We start from the raw sequence: 27,061 nt of genomic DNA on the forward strand, positions 1-27,061 counted from the left end.
TTGACAGAATAATAGCAGCAGAGTAGATGGAGAAGGTCTGGAACCACAAGCTCTAAAAGGCAGGAAACTGTTGTGCGCCTGCTTGCCTTATTAAAAGTGAACAGACACACTCCCCAAAACAAATGCATGATCCTGTGCAAAAGATTTGTTATCAGCGGCAGGATTTTACAGTACGTTAAAAGATTGTTTTATTAAATGTTATCTTGTTGACTTGTCGTCATGTATCTATGTACCAATGAATCAATTAGAGTGTGAGAATGGGATGTACCCCACATTTTGGTTATGTTGATGTTTGTATTAATTTCCTTCAATAACGACTATTTTAATAGAGAAAACAATCTGTATAATTCAGAAACAAAAGGTATTATTTAAATTTGAAATAGCGTTATCCCCATGAGAATAATAATTAAATGATTATAAAGCTTACATTTTGTCAATGTCTCCATAGTGTTACATGCCAGTGGAGAATACTGTTGAAACCATTTCCCCCCTAAACACCCCTTGATTTTGAATATTTTATCCAGTTCAGAGAAGCATGTGACCTGAGGTAGGTATTGAACGGTGCTGGCATTTGGGCTCTAAATATTTTTACTGTGCAGTCCACTCAGCGGTTAGACTCCATAGTGTGTTCAGTTGATACTCTGTGATCCAGTTTCAACACAACACTTCTCTTTCCATTGTAACATTTTAAGAATAGCTTTGCTGAAGAAACTTACCTGTTAATGACACATGTTGTGAATATTTCATAGATACTGATATGTAGGTCGTTCATGATGGAAAATAAGGAAATTAAAAGACCCACCAGGTTCCTGGATCTCTTCTGTATGTAAAAGATACGTCCAATCAAGCAAATGATTCCTCTCATGCAATGGGAATGGTAATGTATGTGTGTGTGTGTGTGTGTGTGTGTGTGTGTGTGTGTGTGTGTGTGTGTGTGTGTGTGTGTGTGTTTTAAGGATGGGGTTGATATATTATATCTGAGTAGTAAAAGTAAATTAGCATATGTTTTCGAGTCCTGTAAGCTAATGTACTTGATGTTTATAACTTGTATTATTAATGTCTCCACTCAATTACTTGAGACTCTGCTCTCTGTGCAGACTTGACCTATTGTTTTCTCTCTTCAGTGTCTATACACAAACCAACACAGCTTCTTACAAAAACTGAAATGTATAAAAAAAGGTAAAGTGACATTTTGAAATTAAATATTTTCTAAACTTATGTAATATAATTACATTTCTCTTCACAGCGAGAAGGATTTGAACCCGATTGCACATTGTTCATGTTCCCCCCTTCATCTGACTGCGTTTCCTTCAGTGTTCCAGTTTCTTCCCACATGCAGTTTAGATGAGGGAAACCTCTAAATTATGAGTATTAGTGTGTATTTTCTTGTCTAAATGTGTTAGGCATGTGATGGGTAACCTGTCGGGTCTGTACTGTACTCTGCCTCTCACCAAGTCCATGCTGTGATAAGCTTCAACCCCCCTCGTTCTTTAAATGGTGTCTCTGCATTCTTTCTTTTTTCACTTGCTATAACATGGTGTGTCTGGGATTTTTTATCTTTTATGGCTGAAAGCTTGCTTCAGTGACCAATGGAAGGCTGAGAAGCACTGATGTAAACAATGTTATCACTCTGCACGAAAAGTATTTAGATAAAAATGTCAAAGAGCACAAGGTCTTCAACCATTCATGTTGCTTTGTAATTGTTTAAAGTCTACTACTTACTAAATACTACTTACCCATTCTTTTGCACTTGGCATGGGATTGTAATTGCAGCTAATAGTAATTGTCGCTAATGTTGATACTTGACCTGTACAGGTTATCATGTCTTTATACCTGGTTTCCCTCTTCCCCTGAATCAATTGTTTGTTAATCTCTTTCTCTAGCTTTCAATTGTGAGAAAATGTAGCCATTGCAGGGTAGTCCTTTAACGGCTTGACCCCAAGTAGCTTTTTCTCATACAGACAAAAGGGCAAAGAGAGACATAGCAAGTGTTGATAACTCTTTGGCACATGGGCTTGGAAAAAGCAGTGCTACTGCTGTGTTTTGAAAAGGAATTCACAATGTTCATAGACAGACAACTTCCAAATGCTTTAGTAATAGCTGGTGAGAAGAATTTCCCTTTGCTAAGTAAAAAAAAAAAGTGTATCTCGGTCAGTGTTCTCCATTTTACTAAAGTTACTCCCTGATTTATTCTAGTGAAAGAAGTCCCTAAACTTAGATTGTTGAGCTCTAAACAGCTTTTCAGGTTTAATGTAATTGTTTTTACTACTAATAATAATAAGAATAGTTGTTTGATATAATAATCAAATGTGAATTAATAATTATTTACCCTCAATGGCAAAAGACTCGCACTAGGACACACCATTTCAACTACCTTAACTTGTAGTCATTATACTATGGATGGCAATATTGGTTGCTTCAAACTGAAATACCCCAACAACTGACCAATTAATTAACATTGACATTTGTGGAGACATTTTCATTTATCCACTGAAATATCTGAAAAAACTATTGTTTGCCTCATTTTGATTAGTAGACAGAGGGAAGACAAATGAAACAATGAGAAAGAAAGATCATCACCGCTACAGTAAACTACATCAGGGATTTCAAGAGTAAAAGCAGTAAAGTTGGGCAGCTGCTGGCCATTTGTCAAATGCAAAAAGTAGTTAGACATTTTTGAGAAAAGATTTAGGCTACCAAGCTAGGCATGTGAATAGCACATCACCACCATGACACTGCAGGGCTCATTGATTTAGTGTTGGCAAAACTACTTAGCTCTAAGGTAGCTTAAAGCAAACGCCACACAACTATCCTTCAGTGTCAAAGACTGAAGAAGAAGGGGAAACTGTAGCATCTGTGTTTAGACTTGATAGAACTGTGTGGAATATGATCAGTGGCAACGTTCTCTTGATTATTTTGAGTGTAGTGTAAAGTGCAACATTTTTATACACAGGGATTTGGTCAAAGTGCATAACTGTGACACCAGAGACTGTGATTTACATCATGAGTGCTTTGGTAAAGGTTTTTACCTGGGGGGGGGGAGGAAATTTCTTGGTCAAAGGTGTTTTGTGGTGGAAGTAATTTGGTTCTATTTTGTTACCGTAACAATTCGACTGCCAGATATTCAGTAGTGAAGTACATACCTTTTAATTAGGATATGACAATCCTTGATTAACTATAAATTTGTAGATAGAGGGACAACACTTTGAACAAATACTTCTGCAATATAAATAATAAGCATAAGAAAGCCTTTGTTGTATACTATAGGTGGACAGATCTATTTTCCACTGTGCATTAACAAACACAAGACAGTTCATCCCTTCCGCAAGGCATCACAATGCACTAATCATACACCTGACTGGACCAGTGCAACAATCAGTTTTGGCCAATTTTTGATCTGCACATTTTGGTGACGGTTCGGGAGGTACATTTCCTGAAGTATCCACTAAAATCAATCCCTGAATACATTAGAGATTATAAATAGGACAAACAGATGTAGAATTGTGTTTTTCTTTTACGAATCCAGGTCTTGATTTAATTTGTTGTTTTAGGGGTACTCTGCCAAATTTACACATACTTAGTAATACTGTGTAAACACTTGTATATTGTTGTCTGTGTCTCTTGTGGGAGTCTGAGAAAATGACTCAACCTACCGCAGTAAACAGTGTAAACACGAGTTTATGGTCTCAATTGCTAGTTTCAAGTATTCTTAAATACAGCATGATGTCCATTTAGTACATTATGGTCCCATTCAGTGAAATAGACAATTAAGCAAGGTATGCTTTCAGGCAGGCTACCACAGCCATATGCATTGTTTCTAAGTCACTCCTCCACGGTCCACATATGGTCATTTCTGTTCACTGGTTGCAGAAAAGACAAGATAGCGACGGCCAAAATCCAAGATGGTGATGGCAACAGTGCCAAACTCAAGACATCCAAAAGATTACGTACACTTCTTATATACTGTGTGCTTGACCCATATTGAGCCCTTAATATCTCTGCATCTGTTGCCTCACTTTTGACAATTCTTTATTTAATCAGTCTCTTGCAAGTCTCCCAGCTTTATGGAAGTGCTATACTAAAATCAAACATTTTATTTGCTAGATATATCTTGTTGTATGTGGATAAAAGATTGTTTTGTGTTATAAAATATGCTTGTGACTTAAATGGCTTTACCACCAGTTAATCTGCAGTGGAATGTGAATATGTGACTCCTATAAATCTCCAAATAGTGGTAGAAAGTACCACTGTCACAGGTGGATGTGTTGTAATACCCTTTTTTCAATTTGGGTAAACTATTATGTGATTGGTGATGGTTTTGTTCATGAAGCAATATGGCATTTTGGGCTGGCCTAATGGAGTAATAAAGTCCTTATAATTAAGTATACACATTTTGGATAAATCCTGTGTAATAGCTCCTTTTAAGTGCTGATGCGATGGTGTCCAGAGTGGAGTTGTCTTAATCAGTGGTGATGTTTGTACTAATGGTTTTAATGGGGGGATTGTTTTTGTGGATGAGTTTATTTTCTTTCTGTCCTCAACTGAGATGGAGAAGAGGTCATGGTAGGAAGAAAAATATTAACGTATTTATTTATTTGAACTACGGGGGAAATCTGTGTTTCAGATAATGAGATTGTGCACAAGGGTGGTTATTGCGTTCATAAATGTAATAGGTACATAATAAACGGTCAAGAAGTCATTGTCATTGACATAAGCAATTGTAATGAACCTGAATGTGAAACTGCAACATTTTATCAACCATGACTTCACATGTTATTTTTGTTCTGTGGTATGCGTTGAAAGCCTTAATGTGCTTTACTCTAAATTAACCCTCAAAGGCATATAATTAGCCCTCATCGAGACCTTTGTCTCAGTGAACCCAGATCGACATCACGGCTACATAGCTGATGTTTTACCTTCATCTGACTCATCTGCTCTGTTTATTGCTTTTTACCTTAGGGCGAATATAGAAGTAGTGGTGTATTCCTCTTACCTTGATCTAAATTAAGTGGACATTTTCCCTTTAGTTTTTGATTTAAACTAAAGAATATGAGAGTTAATGAAATGTGTTGATGTTTGTTAAGGACAAATTATGCATTGGTTGACATGTTTCACCCTGAGGGAGGTTGCGTTTCATGACTTATGTCATGTCATTAGTGATTTTTTGTTAATAACGCATTTCCTCCATGAATTTGATGAGACAGTGGCTGCATACATCAAGCCTTTAAACTTAACATGAACTAACTTTAGAGTGTCATCAAAAAATATATCAACATGTCTGATCTGGATATTTAAAAAAATAAAAAAAGAACATGATATGCTTTTCTTTGGTAACTAATGTTGGGTTTTATTAAATGTAAATGGAGAGCATCGAATCATAAAACCATTGGATAAATGACCACAGTTAACAAACTTGAATGAGTGTTTAGTATCTGGTTTTACCCTTCCCCACACATCCCTATTTTCTGTCTGCTCTCACTGAGACAAATCCCCATGCCTAGCCCACTGCTTTTATTAAATTCGCCTCAATAAAAAAGCTCAGACAGGATTTATTAGGTACTCAGCACGGACGTTTAGTATTTCCCTCCGTTATTAACTGAAAATCAATAGATAGCAAAGAAAATGGAAGTCATACAAGTGTTGTCGCCTTTATATTATGTCGGCTGTCGGGTTAGATTCATGACGGGGTTCCAGCGTCTGCAAGGTGGATTTTCTGCTTACATTGCAAGACCTAAAGTGGAAGTTATTCATTAGAGTAAGCCAGCGGTCAGATACATTTCCAGGCCCTTTCACACATCTGTCTTGGTAAGACTCGAATAGAGTGAGAAAGGATGCTGATATACCCTGATAGAGATGTCAGAGGCAACACACAGCGTGCTGGATTTATGATTATTTTGTTCTGAAGACCTTTTTTAACACCATCATGAAGCCCATACCCTTGGATTGTAAACTGGAATAGCATTACGCTTAACCTTGTTCCCGCACTAATACCTATCATTCATTATTTCATCATACAATTTATTTTCTTAACTTCTGCAGTTGCCAGCTGACACTTGCTTCCTGGCACGATGATAGCCATTTTATCTTATGGCTTCTGTTTTGAGGTTTAACAGATGAGAATGATGTGCTAATTTGAATCAAGATAATGTCAATGTAAATGTTGCATACAAAAGCAACACAACAGTTTCTTGTCCTCAGGAAAGCCTTGATAGGTTTACTGAAGCTTTTTCTGAACTGTCAAAGGTTTGGACTGCTGCTGACACTCAAGTTCAAAAGGGTAAAGGTAGTATTCACTTAATATGCTATAAAATAACAGTCATTCAGTAAGCCTGCATGCTGTGACTCGACTGCAAAGCAATTCCATCATGAGGAAAAGTGGCTTTGTCCCCATATTAGTCTTTTTCTTTCACAAAATGGCTTGAAAAATGTGGGAATAAAGAGCTTACCCACCTCACTAATTGAATTACTCTTAGGACCTCCATGACAGTAATGTAAATATTCCATCATGAGGACCGAAGATACACAGAGTAATTACTTAAGGCTTTCCTTCACATCTCTCAAGACTTTTTTTATTACCCAAAAGCTTTTTAACATTAGCACTCTCTTCCTGACAAATTAAATGAAATTTCATTACTCTAGCCACCCTAATGGCATGAAACTATCAGCTGTTGTATGCCTGGTCTGTCTTCCCTGGCTGCCCCGGCAGATTAATCAAATAGTCAGTTTCAGAGTCAAACTGAGGGGAGCATCGATCCACAAGTCTGTGTTTGTCTGCGGTTCGTGCTGCTGATCTAAACCTTGAGTGAAAGTCTTATATATTGATCTCCATATGTTAAACATGTACAGTCCATCACAAAACAATTATTCAGAGCAGAGGCAAATGTCTTGTCTACTGCTGCTACCTTTTTTATTCTTTGATTAATACAGAATATATCCAGGCACCATGCGTATCTAAATATCATTGTTAATGCAGTTAATATTAACTTACTTGACTATTTACAAATAAAGGAGCCCCATAAGATTCCAGGAGGGCTGGTCATTTTTTATATCCCACTTAATGTGATGAGACACATAATGGAATTCAAAATATGCTTAAGCACTCAATAATATGCAGGGGGCGTACACCAATAAATGCGTTTCATACATTTGTTATAATCAGCCATTACCTATGATATTTAACACCTTTGGTTTTGTAAGGGTTAAGCTGCTTGGCCTTTGATCTCTCAGGGGTAAGGTCTTGGCAAAGTGCCCCTCCACCACCCGGGGCCCTTAAGGGACTTTCAATCCAATTGCTGGCTAAGAGTGGATGCAGATCTCAAGGTTACACCTGAGTGTTCAAGGGCAGGTCCAAGTGTAATCGGCACTTAGATCATAGATTAATCTTATTTGCTATCTATTAGGCTTGATTCTTGCTTCCTTCTCTCCCCTCCCAAAGCCAGGATTACTGTGATAGTTTAAGATAATGGATTCTTATGGAAGAGGAGGTCAAGAACCATTCTTGTTTCAGAACCTGCAGATAATATGATTAATCTAAAAGCCTCTTTCAAAAGAGGTTCCACCTTCATTGGCCTAATTGGTAAAAAGGTATAGAATAAATCTGAGATGTTGGCTCTTGGGTGTTTTATTAATAACAATTGTATTCTCTCGCCAAGTGTCGGTGATAGAAAATAGAATTTGTATCTACTTCATTTACTTATTTATCAACGGAAACAGATTGAATCTGGGTTTTTTATCAAGCTAATCAGCAGGGATATCCACATGTTTTTCATTAAATAAGATGTTTGTAATCTCATGTTCTTTATCTTTCAACCTTTAGCTCCTTGTATGTAATTTATTCATATATAATACAACATATTAATGTTAATGACACTATTTGGTTTGGCATGACATTTATTTAATACGAATAAGCCAATTCAACATTTTAGTGAGATGAACACTGATTACTACTCTTAAGCCATTTACAAAATGCTCTATTAACATTTAAACGCAGAAGAAAATGTAGCATAATTGTCTATACATTACACAAAAGGTTATGTAGAGAGGGATATTGATTTCACTAAGTACAATCTCATTTTGATTTAAAATCTCCCCTGTTGTGATTTCTGCGGTAGCCACTAGCTAAACAGATAACAGATAAACTCTGATAAAATGTATCCAAATGTGGCAGCCTCCCTGATAACCTCTGTAGACACATTGGTTATCTTTTTCAGTCATCAGCAACTGAATATATATCGCAAAGAACAGACTTGTGTTCCTGCTTGCATGTTTACCAGTTTATACACAAGTTAGAGGTCTTTTTTTCTCAAGAAATAACAGGTGATGTTTGAACCTCAAGCATGTAAACATTTTATTTTCCCATATTTAAATATATAAGGTGAAATAGTGATAAGGTTATTATCAGTTTCAATACCTTACTACTTGTTGTAATGGTTGTTGTGGTGGTGTGTGTGTGTGTGTGTGTGTGTGTGTGTGTGTGTGCGTGCGTGCGTGCGTGCGTGCGTGCGTGCGTGCGTGCGTGCGTGCGTGCGTGCGTGCGTGCGTGCGTGCGTGCGTGTGTGTGCGTGTGTGTGTCTGTGTGTGTGTGTGTGTGTGTCCGTACTTGTGTGATTTACTTTAAACTATGAATTTATTCATTTTGGCGTAAAAATGTACCTCAAAATGAGCAACCTCAACCACAAACAAAATGTTGTTGACAGGTGTGTTGAAATGTAATTTCCATAAAAACACAAAAGACTTAAAGGCTGATTTTCCATATCACAGTGTCCATTTAGTACACAAAAATTGGAAATCAATTACATTGCAAAAGACTGTCTGGTTGTATGTTCTTATGAAATGGGGACATAACCTTTGCAAAGATAGATTGAGGCCTCATTTCCATTCTCACCTGATACTGTCACGCCGCTGTGCTCATTAAAGCCTGTCTGTCACCCTTCTCTCTCACAAACACCGCTGCTTTGTTTCCACCATTTATCAATGTCAGAGTTGTCATGAGAATCCGAATTGCTCACAGCTGTACAGTGCTCATTTCTAGTTGCCGGTGCAATTAATGGTCAGAAATATCTCTGAAATTGTTCATCTCAATATGAATTTGATTGATGATACCGACTCAATTCAAGCAATTCTAAAAAGAAAAAGGAAGCAAATTTGTATATATTAAAGAAACTATTTTTGGGTGGCGTATGTGGTTTGTGTCGTAAAAGAAAATTCTACCTCTGTTTACACGGTACATGTGATGCACTCCAGGTGGTATAGTATGATCAAGTGTTACAGTAGTTTCCTACATTTCCTTCTACAATCTTCTTAAAACAATGTGAATTTGGCCTATTGACTTACTTGTGTGTTGCAAGTATCCACCATGTAACCACCTGTGGACACATAGTATTTCCTCCAAAAGCTACCAGTGGTTGTATTGAAAATTGCATTTTCTCTTCCAGTATGATCAGTAAATTAACAAAACAAGGAGAATCATGGAGAATCTTACACATTGTTTTGCAGTTTATACAACTGTGGGTGAATTATTGTGACGGCATAACTTATTGAATGTTCAAGATTGCAAAATTAATAGAAAAGCTAACACTTTTTTCCTCTTGTTGTTTCAATGATGTGTAGTGACATCGCAGTGCATTTAGAATAATATGATATTTGTATTACTTTATTTACAGACTGCAAAACAAACATGTTGGTCTTGGCAACTTTCTAAATCACATATGTGCATATGTCGTTATAATAATAATCATATATTTTGAATAGGACTTACCTGTATGGAGGTTCACAGTTGTCGTTATTCTGGCAGACTGCATATTCTTTTTCATATTCATTCTCAATCACCAGATGCGATGAAGACTTCTTGTATATATGCTGTTTAAAAATTCATGAGGTAGTATGAACCTTACCAGACCCTTTGAAAGATAATTTCATGCATGTCATCTTAACATTTACACCTGTCAATCTTTCACAAAAAAAAAAAAAAAATGTTTGTTTTCAGCCTGAGCTTTCATCACAGAGTGTAACATAACATAACTGTTGCAGAGTGTTTCCCCTTTTTCCAAAGCTGCTAATATTTCTTACAAGATGTAATTTTCCTCCATATAGGTGTATATTTTGTGCAGCATAATCATTGCATCAAAAGGAAGTAGAATATGCTAATGACTCTAATTGGACTACTAATAGAGACTGTTTCCCCAGCTTTAAGCTTTTGGGGGGTCTGTGTAATCAGGGTAGACAGTCGTTAAGGGAATGGAGAGGCAACTAGCAATGTCAGGAGAGGGCCCAGGCGGTTCCGGCTGACACTACCCCAATCTTCCAGGACCCATTAAATGGCAGTTTCAACACATTACCAACCATAACATCCTTGAATATCACTGATTTTATTTGCAGTATCAAACATTTCATTTCACGCACCATTAATGGAAAAGTGCTGAGGTTCTAATGCTGCCAAACATTTAGTAACTACCTGGACTCAGAGAACCAATTAACTCCAGCGACAACATGGCCAATTAAACACACAAAAAGGTGAGTCCAGCATTGGTTACTGCCCTAGTAATTTACTTTTGAATAAACCCAAGCAAAAATAGAAAGTCAGTCATGGGATGACCCGCTGAAGTAGAAGGAAGAGTAGCAATTTGGAAGCAGAAATGGAAGATAATGTACTGTGCCGGCAATCCAGTAGATATTCATGGAAATATGATGACGTATTCTGAAAATAATAGCCAGTGAAAAGCAAAATGAATGATAATAGGGTAGGAATGAAACAAAGATCTCTATCAGTTGGGAAACATTTAAACATGTCTTGCTTTGTAACATCTTTGTTCATTATACACTATGTGGTCAGGAACACCATGTGCATGTTGTACTGCAATTCTCTCCATCGTTACCAACCCTCATTCCTACACTTTAAAGCTGATATAAATGTAGGTGTTGGTTGTTGCTCTGTGACCTCACCGTACTAACCTCACAACCCCATCTAGGAATATTCTTTCTATTGATTTTCCAACTTGCTTTCAATTATGCTTTCATTGGAAGCCAAAACATGTCAATACACAGCTGATGAACTCTGTGGCAGAGGGAAGCAAAGGAAAACATGTACGTTGGGGTTATTTATGTGAGTCATGTCATATCATAGCTTGATAATAGGCTACTAGAGCCATTTCATCTCTATGGTTTAGAGGAGTGTGCAGAGAGCCTCCTCACTTAATTACCTCTGAGGTTCAGCAAACTGGCCGGTGGGATTACCAATTTATTGTTACACCTGTGTCCGTTAAAGATGCCTCAATGGAATAATGCACAGTACCCTTGGTTATAAACACATTTTATGAAACAAATTGATATTTATAAAAATAATATCAAATTAAATCTTATTTTGGCCAATTGGAGGCAGTGAAACAAGCTGCAAACACAACGTTGACAAATTAACACCCCAAAGACTTTGCAAACATTTTAGCAATGGCCTAGTTATGCATTCAGCACACATTGAGCAACGTTCTGCTTCATTTGGATGCTTCATTTACATTCCACCTGGTGAATTTAAATCCAGCTTTCACACTCGTTTTAGCTCTGGTTTGATCACTTCTTTTTTTTTTTTTTTTATCTAAATGCTCCCCTTCATCTGCTGGTTGCTAACTTTGTCTGCCGATTGGGCAACTATTGCACGGTACTGTTATTTAGATTTCTCATTGAAAACAGCTGTTGTTGTTGTCCTTCAAACCAAAACAAAGACTCTGAAATGCTTCGTAGATCTGAGGGGAGTATAATTCTTTGTGAGTTCATCACAATGTGGGACCCCTCTCACTTTACACATAGCTGTGTCATTTGACCCATTGTTCATGTGCAGCCTTAAGGCCAAAATACTGTAGTTTCTTACTGACCATATTACTAAAAAAAATGCATGAAAACCAGAAAGGTGCACTTAATAGAGTGCAGATCCCTGCCAGATGTGTCGGCAACGATCACTGCTGTATTGTTTTTATTGAATAAATACAACCCACATTTGGCTAACTTCCAGTTAGACATTAGGCACTGATGTACAACACACTTCATTAATAACGCCCAACAAAAAGCAGTGATGCATGAAGGCAATTGGCTCAAAGTCGTTGTTTAAGACATTTCATATATTCTTGCCATAGCTTTCTGCCCGCATATCAATGTTCTCAATACTGTCGGTCCATTATCTGTTAGCTAAACACGCCATCCAAAACATTAAAAGTGAGCAAACTATATTCCCCTGGCTGTATCAGGGTGCAGAGTAGCGGCTGGGGGTCGGCGATGCAATCAGATGTGTTATCAATAGACCACGAGAGGTTATTGAGCATGCAGCCATATCTGGGCACCCAACATATTATTCAGTTTGCTGCAGCAGAATGCCAGATTAGCTGTGGATACACTCACTCATGGACTCACACATGAGTGAGATAATAATGTGTCAAGCTTCACTTCGAATTAACTTTTACTCCTTTGTTCGGGAATTCAAAATGCGTTTTAGCACTAAAACCTTCTGAATCTGTGAGAAGTGGTCAGTGGTGCCAAAAGGCTCTTGGGTCACAGGACCCAATCACTGTCACATCATATACTTACTACGTATACACACGGGTATAAATCAATCAAATCAATCACAAGGGTATTGTGACGGTGGTGGAGCTAATAAAAGATGCAATCACCTCACCAATAAATCGAAACAATCCAGTAACCCTGGAGATCAGTGTTTACACAACACTCTGCTGTTGTCCACTAGAAAATGCAGTCATGCAGTGCTGATGAACTTGGAATATCCCAGCAGTCTGTCTGCAGAATTATCCATAAATGCTACAGATCCGACATTGTTCAACAGTTCATTAGGTTTACATTAAATAATGGACAACATGGGGTGATGGTACAAGAAAAGACACCTATCAGCCAATTTGGACAGTTTTCAGTTATATTACTATTTTCTTTGCTCCCATTTTTTAAGCAGACAAAGTATATTGAAGGACCATTTTATCAAAAAACATGAAAACGGAAGAGGAATTTCAGCTGCATTATCTAGGAAATGAACAAACCAATAACTTCAAACATCAATAATGAAAGTAATGTATGTGTTTGTTATTGTTCATGTTACCTCAGCCTGGATATTTCGAAACATAATATGATACATCCCCCGCAGCATGATTCATCTTGATTCTATTAATTACTTCCTTAAATTAAATCACAATATTATACACAAGATTTTTGGTGCTGTGTCAAGAGTGGGGATGCAGTTGGGTGATGGTCAGTATTGCACTAGACAGCATCTGATCACTGTACCTGATAAGGATGATGAAACAGGAGGGATGACATGTTTGGCTGCATATTTTAGAGCAAATCTTACAAGGAGCTTATACACCAAATCACTCCCCAGCTTGGCCTAGATTTGCATTTTGTGTTTTAAAACAAATTGGTATCTTAGTCATCATCTGTTTCTTTTTTATGGTTCTATTGAGCATGGATTATAACAGAAAAAAGGGATGTACAATGTGTTTTATCAGGCAATGTGTGCTTAAAATACTTTAAAAAAAACTAAAACAGAGGGAAGCAGGGACGAAGGTCAATGTTTTGCTGAATTCTTTTCTGAAGTATTCAGATTACAAAAACACTTCAGTGATGACAACACTGACAAGTAAAGGTCTCATGATGATGTTAACCTTACAGTTTGACATCATTACCCTCTTCACAGTGCACACCGTCATGATATTGAATATGTTTCTATCTTCTTGTTATTATTCAGATTTTTGTAATTTGTCATATAAACAAAGAGGAGTTCCAAAAATGTAAATATTACAAAATGTTTGTGTAGATGCAGAACAAGTTAACTGTATTCTGCCAGCATTGTCCACTCTACCAGAACCTGAACTGTAGAGATGCAACCAACAATCGTTTTCACTATTGATTAATCTGTTGGGTATTCTATTCAAATAATCGTTCAAATAGTCTTTTTTTAAGGGACACCAAAGCTTTCCAGAGCTCAATGTCATGTCTTTAAATTGGTAGTTTTGTCTGACCAACAATATTTAATTTAAATGATATTCAACTACCCATAATCAATTGTTTGACCTGGAGCCAGTACATTTCCTGTATTTCTGCTTTAAAAAATACTTAAATAAAAGTGTGTTCGATAATACATTTGTTTCAACCCTGTTTCAGAAAACATTATAGTTATATTCAAGTAAACTGTTCTCCCTGTTTGTTGTATGGATTCCGTTCCTAGATTTTTTTTTGAAGACTGAAGTTACAGGTTGTACTGAGGTGGTCTGGGTGGATCGTGGCATTGATGCACAGATATGTGTTTAGTGAAATATTGAAATTAGTCCTGTCTTGGTCACTGTTGACCGCAGTCTTTCCCGAACCTCAGTGCTCAGAGTTGCCTGAACACAATCTTGAAAACGTGGATCTTGCTTTAGTTGCCACAAGAAGATATTGTAGGAAAAAATAAATACAATTCCGTTTTTAGAGCACGTTTTGTGAATAGGTTCCACATTAACATTTTACAACTTTACTGAACCATTTAGTGGAAAAATAATAATAATTTGTATATAGGGGAAAAAACAAAATCCAGACCTCATTATGTTTCTTTTACACATTTTGCACATTATGGATTCGCTCTACAAAAGTGTAATTTAAAGTAGTTTGGGTTGTTTGTTTAACTCACAGTAATTTGCAAGTTGTCTGCTTTTGGTTAGAATGTTATTGGGCTGGGAATGTACAGTTCAATGCAAAAGCAATGTCCAACCATTGAAATATTTCATTCCAATGGTAAAATGGTCCCCAGCAGCTTTGCAATTATTTGTAATCATACCTCTTATAACCCCTAACGTTGCCCTTATCTCTTTCCCCTCTCCTCTGACTCTCACACACACACAATTTTATTCCCTTCTTTTTTTCCACCTCTGGGGTAGACATCTAGTAGTATCCTAGCTTATTGTTTAGGAGCAAAGGGGTAGCCAAAGGCCAGGTAACTTGGATTTGACTGGTGTACTCTCTTGTCCCACAGGACACAAGATACAAATCAAGTTGCTTTGACCCCATTGTCCTCTCCACACTCCTCGTCCCCTTAAGGCAATAGTGTGCTATGGGGTCCTTTCTTCCCTTTATTTATTTTTTTCCTTTGTATGGCTGCTGCTAACGCGATATGGTACATACATCTCCTTGGGTAAACCGTCCGACAATCAGGCTCAGTCGGCTAACACTTTGATTTTAAATGGTGTTTACTCATCGTAATAGCTTAATAAGCAACCAGACAGGGCCTTTGGTTGAGTTTCCATATTATTGAACAGATATTTTTAAGCAGACACAAATCTTTGTTCTGTACTTTTTCCTTTGTCAGTCTGTAAAAAACATACATTCTACCAGTGGTTTAACAAAAAATCATATATTCATAAGCAGTTGAGTGAGTGAATTACAGCCATATGTAAATCAGTAAACCAAGACTCCTCAACAACCCAGCATCCTCAGGCACACCAGTGGCTTGCTCAGTGATGTGTGGTTGGATCTCACCACAGATGCTGAATATCTTCTTCATGTCATTCTGACCTTTCCCACTCTTAATGAAATCAGTCTTGACTTAAAAACAAATATGCACATTTGACCCCCTGTTAGCCTGCAGATCATGCTGGTGACCTATGAACTTCATTTTCTATCCAAACATATATTCATAGGTAGCACCCTTTCTTCCATGATGGAAAGTGTCACAGGTGTTGAAGTCTGATTAAAAATATGATAATGTCAATATCCTGGTTCAAAAGTTCTTTGACAATGAGATGAAATGAACACAGGAATCCAACATATTTTAGAAGCATATGTATGACCCTATTCCAGTCCAATACAATCTTTTTACCCTCAAATAACATTATGTTGTGTGTGTTGACACCTTTTTGTAGCTCTCTCAACTTTTTCTTGAATAGGCTTGTTGTGCAAGGCTTGTTTTGTTTCCATAACCAGTTGACAATACACCAGCAACACCTGTCGTGAGCCTTTGATATGTTTCTTTTTTTCAGCTGTGTGCTGGACATAGTGCCCACTAGAGTAAGCGTAAGAACATACCATAACAGTGTTATAGCACAATGCTTCACAGCCAGTCAATGTAAAAAGCATCTCCCAGCATGTAAGTAGCCATTTGTTTTCATTTATTTAAGAACTTGAAATGTACATTGACAGAGTCAAATATAGATGCACAAAGGTGCACAGTGGAGATGGATGAAAGCAGATCCTTTTTTAATTACAGCTATGAACAGAAAAAAGGTAATTGAATATCACAATCGGAATATCTTTTAAGGTTAATTGCGGGGTCCATCCTAAGTCATACTGGAAGTAAGATTCAGGTGTGGCACCTGTTTCTTGTCAGAGGAGACAAACAATACAGCCCTTTAACCCACCTCCTACCACCATCCTTATCGGCACGTTTCCTACAAAGGGTTAATTCAATCATGTCAAGGTTCTCTGCTCTGTTGCTTGCCTCGACCATCATACTTTAGGTGCAGTGGAGCGTCTCCTCATTGATGGCACCTTTGGCTTCACAATAGAAGCTAATTTGTTAGAATCTTTCACAGGTCAGAGGCTGCTTAAAGGCGAGGAGGGCGCCCTGGCCATTGGAAAAATAAAGCCATCCACTGAGTTGGAGGGGGCAAATTAAATGCCCAGTCATTTTATGACCGTGGACATACAAAACATAAATATCCTTTTTTTTCCTTCAATACAGTGCATGAGATCTTGCCAGCCATCCCAGTTAACACAGGTTAATAGATTGATTCCAGTGACATGGCTCATAATGAACAGTAAATTGTTTTATCTCTTAAGTCTTATTTGGTCAGCCAGGAAAACATATGAGGTAATATGGCTGAGGCTAAATGGAGCGTATAATAGATCTCTCACTAAGGCATAAGGATAGGTTGATGGCAGGGCTATGATTAATGAAAATAATAATGCTCTCGAAATTGAAATTTTTCCCCCTTTTTCTTTTTTTTTTTTAGCCCTTTGAACCTTTTGCTGCTATGGTCATTCTGACTGTTCATGCACAATGTGATTGATGTGTGATTGCTAGCATCTTTATGTATGCCTCTTGGGTCATTTTTACAGAAAGGTTTACTCTGGCCCGATAGAGACTGCAGCTTACAGTGAACTCTTACTCACTTCAGAGCCGATGGATGCAACAAAAACACATAAAAAGTGCCTTTTTATTTACTTTATTATTTAAATAGGAAAGCCATGCTGAACTGATTGATTTGTAACTGTAATTTAAGTATGACATTTAAGTATGCAGAAAGATAAAGCAATAGTGCCTTCTGTTGTGGCATGTTAATAACCTTGATAAAGCTGTCTGCACCTATTTTATACAGTACATTAGAAGAGCAACATAACTTGCTTCTCTCATTCAATTCAACATCTCCCCAGTGTTTACTCATTTAAAGACATCAGTTCATTGTATCAGCTCCTTCTACCTTCTTTTTGACCAAAAGAAGAAAAGAAAACTCGCAAAAAATCAATGACTTTTAATTCTGCACTATTGATATGCTTAGATAATGCAGCAATTGAACTGTGCTTCTGCCAGTGGTGATGAGGAGCAGTAGATGAAGAGTAATTGGGCCCTGACCCTTGCGTGCCTCGGCCACCATATCACCCAAGCTTCCCCCAACACATTCTCTCCTACAAGCAGGAGGGCTCATTTTGTGCACCCTCATTTGTGGCAAGGTGATAAATTACAGTTCTTAACTATCATTGATTACTCAGTGGTTCTCCACTTTCTGTGACAACTGTTCAGTCACTCTGAATGCCTCTTAATGGCACATTAGGGAGAAGAAAGCATACAGTTTCCCCAGCATTGATTAAACTTGCTCGTTGCTTAATAAAGACAAACTGACATACACTACACTTTGGTAGCTTGCAAAGTATAGACATATCATGTAAAACAATGAGATATCGCTGATTCTCAGTTGGTGTTGATTCCATTGCAACTTGCAATGCAATTAATTACATTTGTTAATGTATCTTTGAAAAGAAATGGAAAAGCTCAAATATTAATGAAATAATTAAAATTCCACTCTTCTTTTATCAAGTGATCAGTTTTACCAATTTTGTCTTAAAGAAAACTGAATTAATTGGACTGTGTTATAAAGAACTGTCTAGTCAGGCAGATACTGTATTAAAACCCAAGAAGCTAGTGGCCACACTAATAGGAAAGACAAAGAAATCATCAGAGACAAACTATATTAAAAAACGTTAACTTTTACTTTCCAATTGGGAATTCCCAAAACTTATTTTACACAATTTGATCAAAGTAAAATTGTATTTAAAATTGTACAAAGCCTTGGTTCAGATGTAGCACTGGCTTTAACATGTAAGGTATTGAGTCACAGTTGTATGGAAAACATACATATCGATTTCAAGATCCAGTCCCGTTGTCCATTTTCCAAGTTGAACCTTGGAAGATGCTGATAGTTTGTTAGCCATGTTTTTGCCCACTCTTGGTATGGTGCATACCAAGAGTGGGCAAAGAGTTAAGCATATTTTTCCCGCCTATGTGTGTTATCCAGTGGCGGCTGGTGCAATTGTCTTTTGGTAGGGCCATCCAATCAATTTCAGCAAACATCCCAGTATGATTCAATGCAAAACAAAGTATATATATATCATATAATAATATGATGATACCATATAATATAAATATATAATATAAATATCATGAATATCACACCTTTGGCCTAACATGTAATCTATTTTAGGACCCTGATTGGCTAAATAGTATGGTACTCATTTATATATTTAATCAGTAATTGGCTAAACGGCTTCTTAGACCCGCCTCTTTTGGGCCAAAACGATTTGGCCCCAGCACAGCTGAGACATGCAGACAGGTGGAGAGGACTTGCAGGAAAAGCATATATAGTGCGCAGATATCCTATTTTACAAATATTACTGGGTATATTCCATATTTCAAAAACACAAATATTGACATTTTGTATGATTTATTATTATTATTATTATAATAACTTTTGTATACTTTTTTTCCCTTCTTTTTTTGTGGCTCAAGGTGGGGCCAGGCCCCGTGGCCCTCTATTGTCCAGCCGCCACTGGTTTTATCTGTAATCACAGTTAAATCAGTTCTTATGTTAAGCTGAAGCTGAATACACACTGTTTATGAAATAAAAGATTATTAAATGATATGACTGTAAATTCTCTCTGTCTTTTATTTTGCAGATAGGTCTGGGACAAGGTGAAGGAGCAGAAGGAAGGAGTACGGTATGCCTGTAATTTGTGGAAATCTGGGATAAAGACAGTTGAGTGATCCAGTGGTGAGATATCAACTGCAACCCAAGGTGTCAACATTTGAATCTAAGTTAAGGATGCTGACGGTTTTTGAGATACTTTTTACCATCACATGTTTTTTCTTGCCTTGACATGCGATGCTAACGCAGTATCAAACTGGTTAACTTTATTCTGAAGCACACCAAGACAAATCCTTATTTTCACCAAAGCCCCAGTCAAGATTCTCATCATAGTACATTCAATTTGTAAACTTTGTTTATCAAAGCATTAAATAGGATTAAGGGCGTAATAAGTAAAAGGAATAATTGTGTCTACATTGTATAAATATGTCCACAGCTGAGGGTCGGGCCTCTTCTTATGGACAACATGCTTATTGACCTTGCGGGTGTGACGGTAGTTACTTCCTGTTGGGCTTGTGAAGTTTGGAGATCCCCTGAGATGAACATGTCCTGGACTCACTAAAAGAAAACAAGATAGTAATCCTTGACTTAGATTAATAGTCATAAGGGAAGGACTAAATCACTAATGTATGCAATGATTCTTTTGTATATTTCTTATTAAACCACTTTATGTGTATTTAGATACAGCATTAATACATTTCTGACTATGGTGTGAAATCAGTTTGCATGGTATGTATAACAGAAACAGTTTTGTGTAATAAGATATTACATTTAACCAATAAATTAAGCAATATATAACATGGGTTAGTTTGGGTATCCCAGGTTTTAGTCACTGATCTGTCATTTTGAGAGCAAACAGTCATGGTGTGTGTGTGTGTGTGTGTGTGTGTGTGTGTGTGTGTGTGTGTGTGTGTGTGTGTGTGTGTGTGTGTGCGTGTGTTTGTGCTTCAAAAGCCAAGCAACCAGTTTTGACATTTTTGTCAGCTTGTGACCTACTACTCATAGGACTGACCTAGTCCATCAACAAAATGTCACTGAGGACAAATCAAAAAACAAAAGAAATGAACCCTCATTTGAATAAGGATAATATCATAATAGTGGCAGGTTGAGAAGTCTATAAGATGCTGTTGGGAAGATTTCTATTGTCTCTGAACCTGATGTCAAAATGCCATGAGACGTGTCCCCCCACCAGGTCACTGTGCCTCCGAGGTCGGGGCTTTTGCCCTGGCCTGGGCTCCGGGCCACACTGACTCGAGAGTGGGACTGGCACTTGTGTCAGCAACACATCATGTGGATCTACAGAGTTGAATTAGTATAACAGGGTTAAACTGATTAGTAATGCACTTGTGTTCAGTGGGTCACAGTTTGAAGAACAAAGGTGTTATTAAAGGATCTATATTTCTCCCTTGGCTCCTTAATGCCATCAGTTCTTTTAACATACAAAAGTCAGCTCAAGATCCCTGACAGATAGGTGCCATTTTTTTCTATTCAGTTTAGCCTTTTCTTTCCATTCTCTGTGGATATCACAAATCCCCCGCAGCCTGAGCCCAGTCCTCAAATTCTTAACCCCGTGTCTCCCCCCTGTCAATACATGAACTCTTCTTTTCACTTTTAATTCTCGCTTTTTGGCTTGTACTCAAACTTCTGCTCTGTCTTGCCGTTTCCTTCTCACTTTCACCCACACTCATCCCTGGGAAATGTGGATCTTTTCCTGACAAGTTCCTCAAGAAGCAAAGCCTCTGGAGATCATCAGCAGAGCTCTGCCAAAAAATGCGTGGGAATAGTCTGGATGGGAAGGGGAAGGGACTTTTAATTGTTTTTCTTTTTTTCTTCTTCTGGAATTAGTCAGTGGAAAAAAAATCAGTGATTGTTCCTTTATTTACTTTACAGTGAATACGGTTTTAAACTGTGGGTGGCAGTGGCTGCTTATAGCATACTATTCTAATAGTATGCTATAATAACTCTAGCACTAATATTTGGAAATGTTATCCATGTGATGCAAATTATGCATATTAATTCTGTTTTGGCTGATATAAATCAAGCTACTTTGAAGAGTGAACTTTATGTACTCCCTGTGTTTATGCACTCAGTCAACAGCTGGAATAACAAGTACTGTATTTTGCTGTTCATTAAGAGCTCACTCAGATGGTTTCCCGACTGGAGGCATTTGAGAGTTCAGCAGGTTGAGGGTCGAAAAGTGTTGCAAAAGGAGCAAATACATTTATAAACCGGCTTTTATCCTGATAGGAAATGTCCTGATTTGGCAACATGACGTTCAAGCTTTTGTTTGAAAATAAAAAATCAAGAAAGTATCAATGGAGAGAACAGATTGTTATTAGAAATGATTACAATCGAACATTTCATATATTTTGGAGATTTTCAAAAATAGTAATAAGTAAATTGAATAACCTTGATGTTAATTTCATCAGTTAATGTTTTAACATATTTTGTATTATCTCTGTAACAACAAACCACACACAATATATATATATATATATATATATATATATATATATATATATATATATATATATGATATTTGTAATCAGTAATTACAAACCATTGTAAATACTTGAATCTTGCTGAATTATTTGTAAAGTGGCAGTAAGCTGTTCATTGAACAAATGTTATTGTAGCATGATTAAGATACAAAGATATGCTGAGTGATGAACTATGTCGGTATGTATTACCTGTAGAAATGCTGTTTAACTCCAGAGAGAGAATCTCAAGTCTGCAAACAGTTTGAAATAGTTAGTTCACTTTGTTGTTGCACAATGTCAGTTGCCATCTTTGTTCAGTGATGGACATAAAAGGGCTTCCATTGTTCAGACACAATAAGGCTCCATTATTAAAGCAGATAAGCATAACAAAGTAAAAGTAGGGGGCCGTCAAACATCCAGAACTAGAAGTGTCCGAGCAACACTATTTACATATTAGCCCTTCTCATGGAGGGAACAGCTGAATAAGTTGTATTGATTAAAATAGTCTTCTGACAGTTGATCGCATTTACCCTTTTGTGATTTGCTATTCCCTGATAAAACTATGCTAACAATAATCATGGTGGAATTGTTTTATAATGGAAGACCAACTTGAATATGTGAAGAAAAGGGTTTGCACATATTTTGATGTCAAAGTATCACTAAATTCTCATTATTGGCTTTGTTACTTGTTGATTGAGCGTTTTGTTGTTTCATCAGTTCTATTTATCTGTCAATAAATTACTAGCAAATCAGGGAGAACACAGTGGCCTCATTTAGTAACTCACTTTATTGTCTTTACATTGCAAGAGGGCTTGATTGGTGTTTCTATTACTGCATCGCTACGGGGGGCTGATTACCTAACAGCACTCTGACGCTAACAAGTGGCTAATGTAAAGCAAAGTGGGTGATATAAACCAAGTTAGGATTTGAAAATCTGTCTGAAAGTATATTAATCTGAAGGTGGAGGAGTATGCAACAGGGTGAGAGTTCCACATGTGGATGGGGGCAGGCTGCAGAGGTCTAAACTTTGCCTGAGAGTTGAATCGCTGCTCCACAGGAAGCAGGGCTGCTGGTTTGTTTAGCTGGATGTGATTTTGAGTGGCAGAGGGGGGGGGGGGGGGGGGGGGGGGGAGAGGGGGGGGGGGGGTGCCTGGTCATATGAAACACAATAGGGCATACTTTCTGAACACGACTGTTAAGCAATAATGACGTGGCGCAGGTCCAAACCATTCACTGTCCGTGTCTGCAGATTAAGATATGCCCCTCCTTGTATTAATCAGATAGCGGCCTCTGTGTGAGGGCAGTACATGAGTCCATGTTTCTGAAGCATACATGCAGGATTCCAGGGGCAGAAATGTAGATTTCTTTTTAGTTTAGTTTTTTGCAGTAAAGAAACAAGAAACTGCTGTTTTGAATCGTACAGTTAAAAAGACAGAGGCTCCAATTTAAAAAGCAAATTGTTAACGATCACCGTGCTTTTTGTCTTTTTTTCCCACAAAGTCCTGATTCGCTGTTCCACAGTTGACCATTGCCCTCAACCTAACTTTCACTGTAATAATGTCCCTTGTGTACAGTCCTATAAACATTTGCCTAAATGCACTTTTAATGTATTGAACAAACAGAAAAAAAACAAAGAAACCCAGGAGTATCCTATTGCAGGAAATAACTAGTCTCATTTTCTCTGTAACTGATTCCAGGAAAGGAGCTACAAGAGAGAAAGAAGTCAAGCAGTGGGATTTAGAACACTGAACAAGATAGATTCTTCCAAATTCTAATTGGAGAACAGTTGATTTAATTGGTATCCATTTGGCTGACAAAAGAAAGCAAGAGTAGTGGGCAGGCAGGAATGCCTCTGGGGCCGATGTGAACATGAAGTGGCTCTGCTCAACGCTCAGGGACGGATCACTTCCAAAGGCAAACCGTGGGAGCTGGCACGCACAGATTGCAGTGGGAGGGGAGGGGAGGGGAGGGGGACCAAACTCATGGTGGATTGAGGAGCTTTCAATAGGGAGGCATCTTTATTTGGAGGGGGAGGCCATTTTAGACGCAAAACTGAACTCCCACTCTGGGTCGTAATGTGTAATGTGACTCTGACCCCGAGATGAGAGAAGTGGATATGGTTCAGCGGGCCTTACAAACGCATGCTTTGGTGACAGACATCTAAATTATCGTGACCAAAACAAACGGTTTGATTCGCGAGCTTCAGAGAGTGCATGATAATATTTGTAACACTAATTAATTCGAGAAGGTTCAGTTTAAACCTTGTAGCCTTTTTAGTCTGCAAATACAAATCATCAATTAGATTATTTTTTAGGAATGTAGGAAAGTCAGTCGATAAGAATCTCTTGACAGATGTTGTAATGGCAGTCATTATTACTTGGCCCTCGCAATAACCTAATCAGAGATAAGATTTAGTTTTTATGTCGAGGTTTAATCACAAAGCGCTCGCTCTCTCTTTTTTTCTGTGTGTTTGAGCTTGTGTTTTCGGCAGATGAAACAGAACGTTGGCTCTGTGTTGTACTGTAGCTCGCGCAGAGCAGAGAGGGAACCCAGGTGTTGGAGTGTTTTTACTGCCTCTGTAGAGCGGAAGGGTGGGAGAGCGAGGGCAGATGACCTGGAGGGGGTTCAGAATCAAGGGCCGTGCTTGGGAGACCTTCACAGCCTGCCTCAGGGGGATACAGCCACTGCTTATCTCTTCCTACACTTTTACTTCTTTTTTATCCTCTTCCACAGCACTGCTTTCATTTCCCTTTCCTCTCAGTTTAGGAGGACGAGCACTCCGGCATTATTTCCTACGAACGCCAGCCATTGTATTATCTGCTGACATGCATTTTTTAAGAGGGGAAATGCTCCTTTCTTCTCCTTTACAGCAAATATTTGAACCGGGATAGATTCTAAATCTTAGTGTTGAAGCACTCTGGGATTAGGGTGTCTTTAATCATTTAATGAGTCCTGGCCAATTTGGAGCACAACACACACATACACACTCACAAGACATTCCTACAAAGACACAGTATTATCATGATGACATTAATGGTTCAACACAAGACCCCTTTTCTTGTATTCATTTTGAAAGCCTGGTTACAGTGGCTCTGTCCCTGTAGTGGCTACAGTGGGTTTTAATCCTCCTACAGTATATGACAGGCTTGCCCTCACCTTGCCCAGCACTTAAAGAAGCAATCTTTCAAAAAGTCCCCTCAAAGCCTATGTGAATGTACGTCCGTGCAGAGGAGAGTGCAGTATGCTGATGGAGAATGGGCCCATTCCTGATGTAAATGAAGAGATGCATATCAGTGTTAATCCATTGCTTTGTAGTCACGGCCATACCCAAAGTCTGTCTAATTTCCCTCACACTCCCTTTTGCAGCCAGAAGTGTATCGATCGGCAGTAATTGAAGTGTACTTGATAATCCGTAAGGCAACAGGGGAGAGGGAGACCCTCAACTCTCACATCGATGCACAGAGAATGGGGCTGTGGGGTTGTGTGTATTTGAGTGTGAGTGGTGCAGGGGGTGGGGGGCTTTCTAATGTATGGGCGGGTAAGGCAACACCCCCCTCACGGCTTCTTCTCAGCTGATTAAACTCATTGAGAGTCAGACAAGTGGAACAAATAGATATAAAGGTTTGCCTGGCAGCTTACAGCCATTCAGATTTCTTCATTGAAACTGCGAGCACCACATCGACATGGGTTGCTTTATGCTAACATTAAGCAACTGGAGTGCCTGTTTTGGAAATGAACCATACATTATGCGCCACAGTCGCTCAGATATCTCAGGTGGAAACTTTAAGAACATGAATAGATACATTTTCTTTTGGGGACAATTAAATATGCAGTGCACAACCAACTGAAATGTCAGTGATTTCTTTTAAAACACAACAGCCTGAATGTGTTGTTTGCAGTGTTGTCTAGTGATGTGTTATTCATCACCGTGGTACTTTGTTACTGCATTCATTTTGGTTGAAGCAACATTAACAATGTGAAAAAGTGTTTACTTTTGCAATCAATCAGCCAAAATATTAGAATATTAACAATCGAGAAATTTGCATTTTTCTCCTTCCCCCATCACACAATTTGTTATTATCATAATAGGTTGGCCTGATTTTCATAACCCTGCTTGTGATTGCAACCTGTTGTATGATAATAATTTCCTGTCAATTGTCGCCTCTCTTTTAAAGTAATGTTTTTTGAAAGGGCAAGGAGCATGTGTCAGATAGTTTTATTTGTTATTACGCAATAGACATCGGAACAAAGGTGAATAAAACTAAAGACAAACAATGTTTTTTTTCTGCTAACTGCACAGTTGTGATAAGGAGTTTAAGATTGTGTTTATAGTTTTGCAAATTGTTTGGAAGGACCTTTCTGTTGTAACTTAAATGGAAGGAATTATCATGAGTAATCATATAACTTTTGAATCAGCATGATAAAAGCTAACTTTACAATAGCACACTTCTCACAAACCATGTATTGCGCCAGCTACATCAACAATATATGTATAGTTTAATGCTCTCTTTGGGGATGGGTTGCAAGTGTAATATAAGAGATTATTAGGCATCAAGCAGCACTTGATGAGAAGAAAAACCTGGCATCGTCAAGTCAGAGGCTCAGTGATTATGGTCTCTCTGTGGATGTGGGAACAGTTACTAGACGGCTGGTGGCGTAATGAAGGGCACGCAGATTAAAGATGATTAAGAAAATGTCTCAACTGTAAATGTTATGAGACGATATTGAGATAGTGAAAGTAATATTCTTACAATGATGATTATGGCTATGATGTCGAGTTACATAATGATGGCTTTGCTCTGCTCATGATGTTGATGACAACAGTGATGGTGTCTATCAATCAATCTATACATGTGTGTCTATCTGTGTCACCGTAAAAATTAACTTTCAATATATTGGTGAGCTGGGCTGCAGACCAAATTATCCAAACAATTAAGTCAAATTATTAAAAAGGGTAATTATCACTTACTTTGATCATTTATATCTATTGCTATGCATCATTATCATAGTGATACTACTATCCCTTGACCACACCTTGTCAACGTCTTTACACCCAAACCTCACGCATTTGAGACGCACCTGATTGCACTCACGCACACACGCACGCACGCACACACACACACACACACACACACACACACACACACACATACACACACAGACAGAGAGGGAGAGAGAGATGTTTCACAGTGTCTCACCCTGCAGAGAAAATAAGAAATAACCATAACTCCTTCCACTGCCAGCCTGCCCTGCATGACCCCTGTTTTAAGTGGGTAGCAGGTAATTGCTGAGGCAGTGTTACCCATCAGCCTACAAGTCCATGTGTGCCTTATGTGTCATCTCTATTTATTATATTCTGCACGCTCCCTGGGCCTCGGTAATCAATTTCACAAGGATACAGGGCTGATATCAGCTGCCGTG

This window comes from Cyclopterus lumpus, chromosome 6 (genome assembly GCF_009769545.1).
Source record: "Cyclopterus lumpus isolate fCycLum1 chromosome 6, fCycLum1.pri, whole genome shotgun sequence".
Taxonomy (NCBI): Eukaryota; Metazoa; Chordata; class Actinopteri; order Perciformes; family Cyclopteridae; genus Cyclopterus; species Cyclopterus lumpus.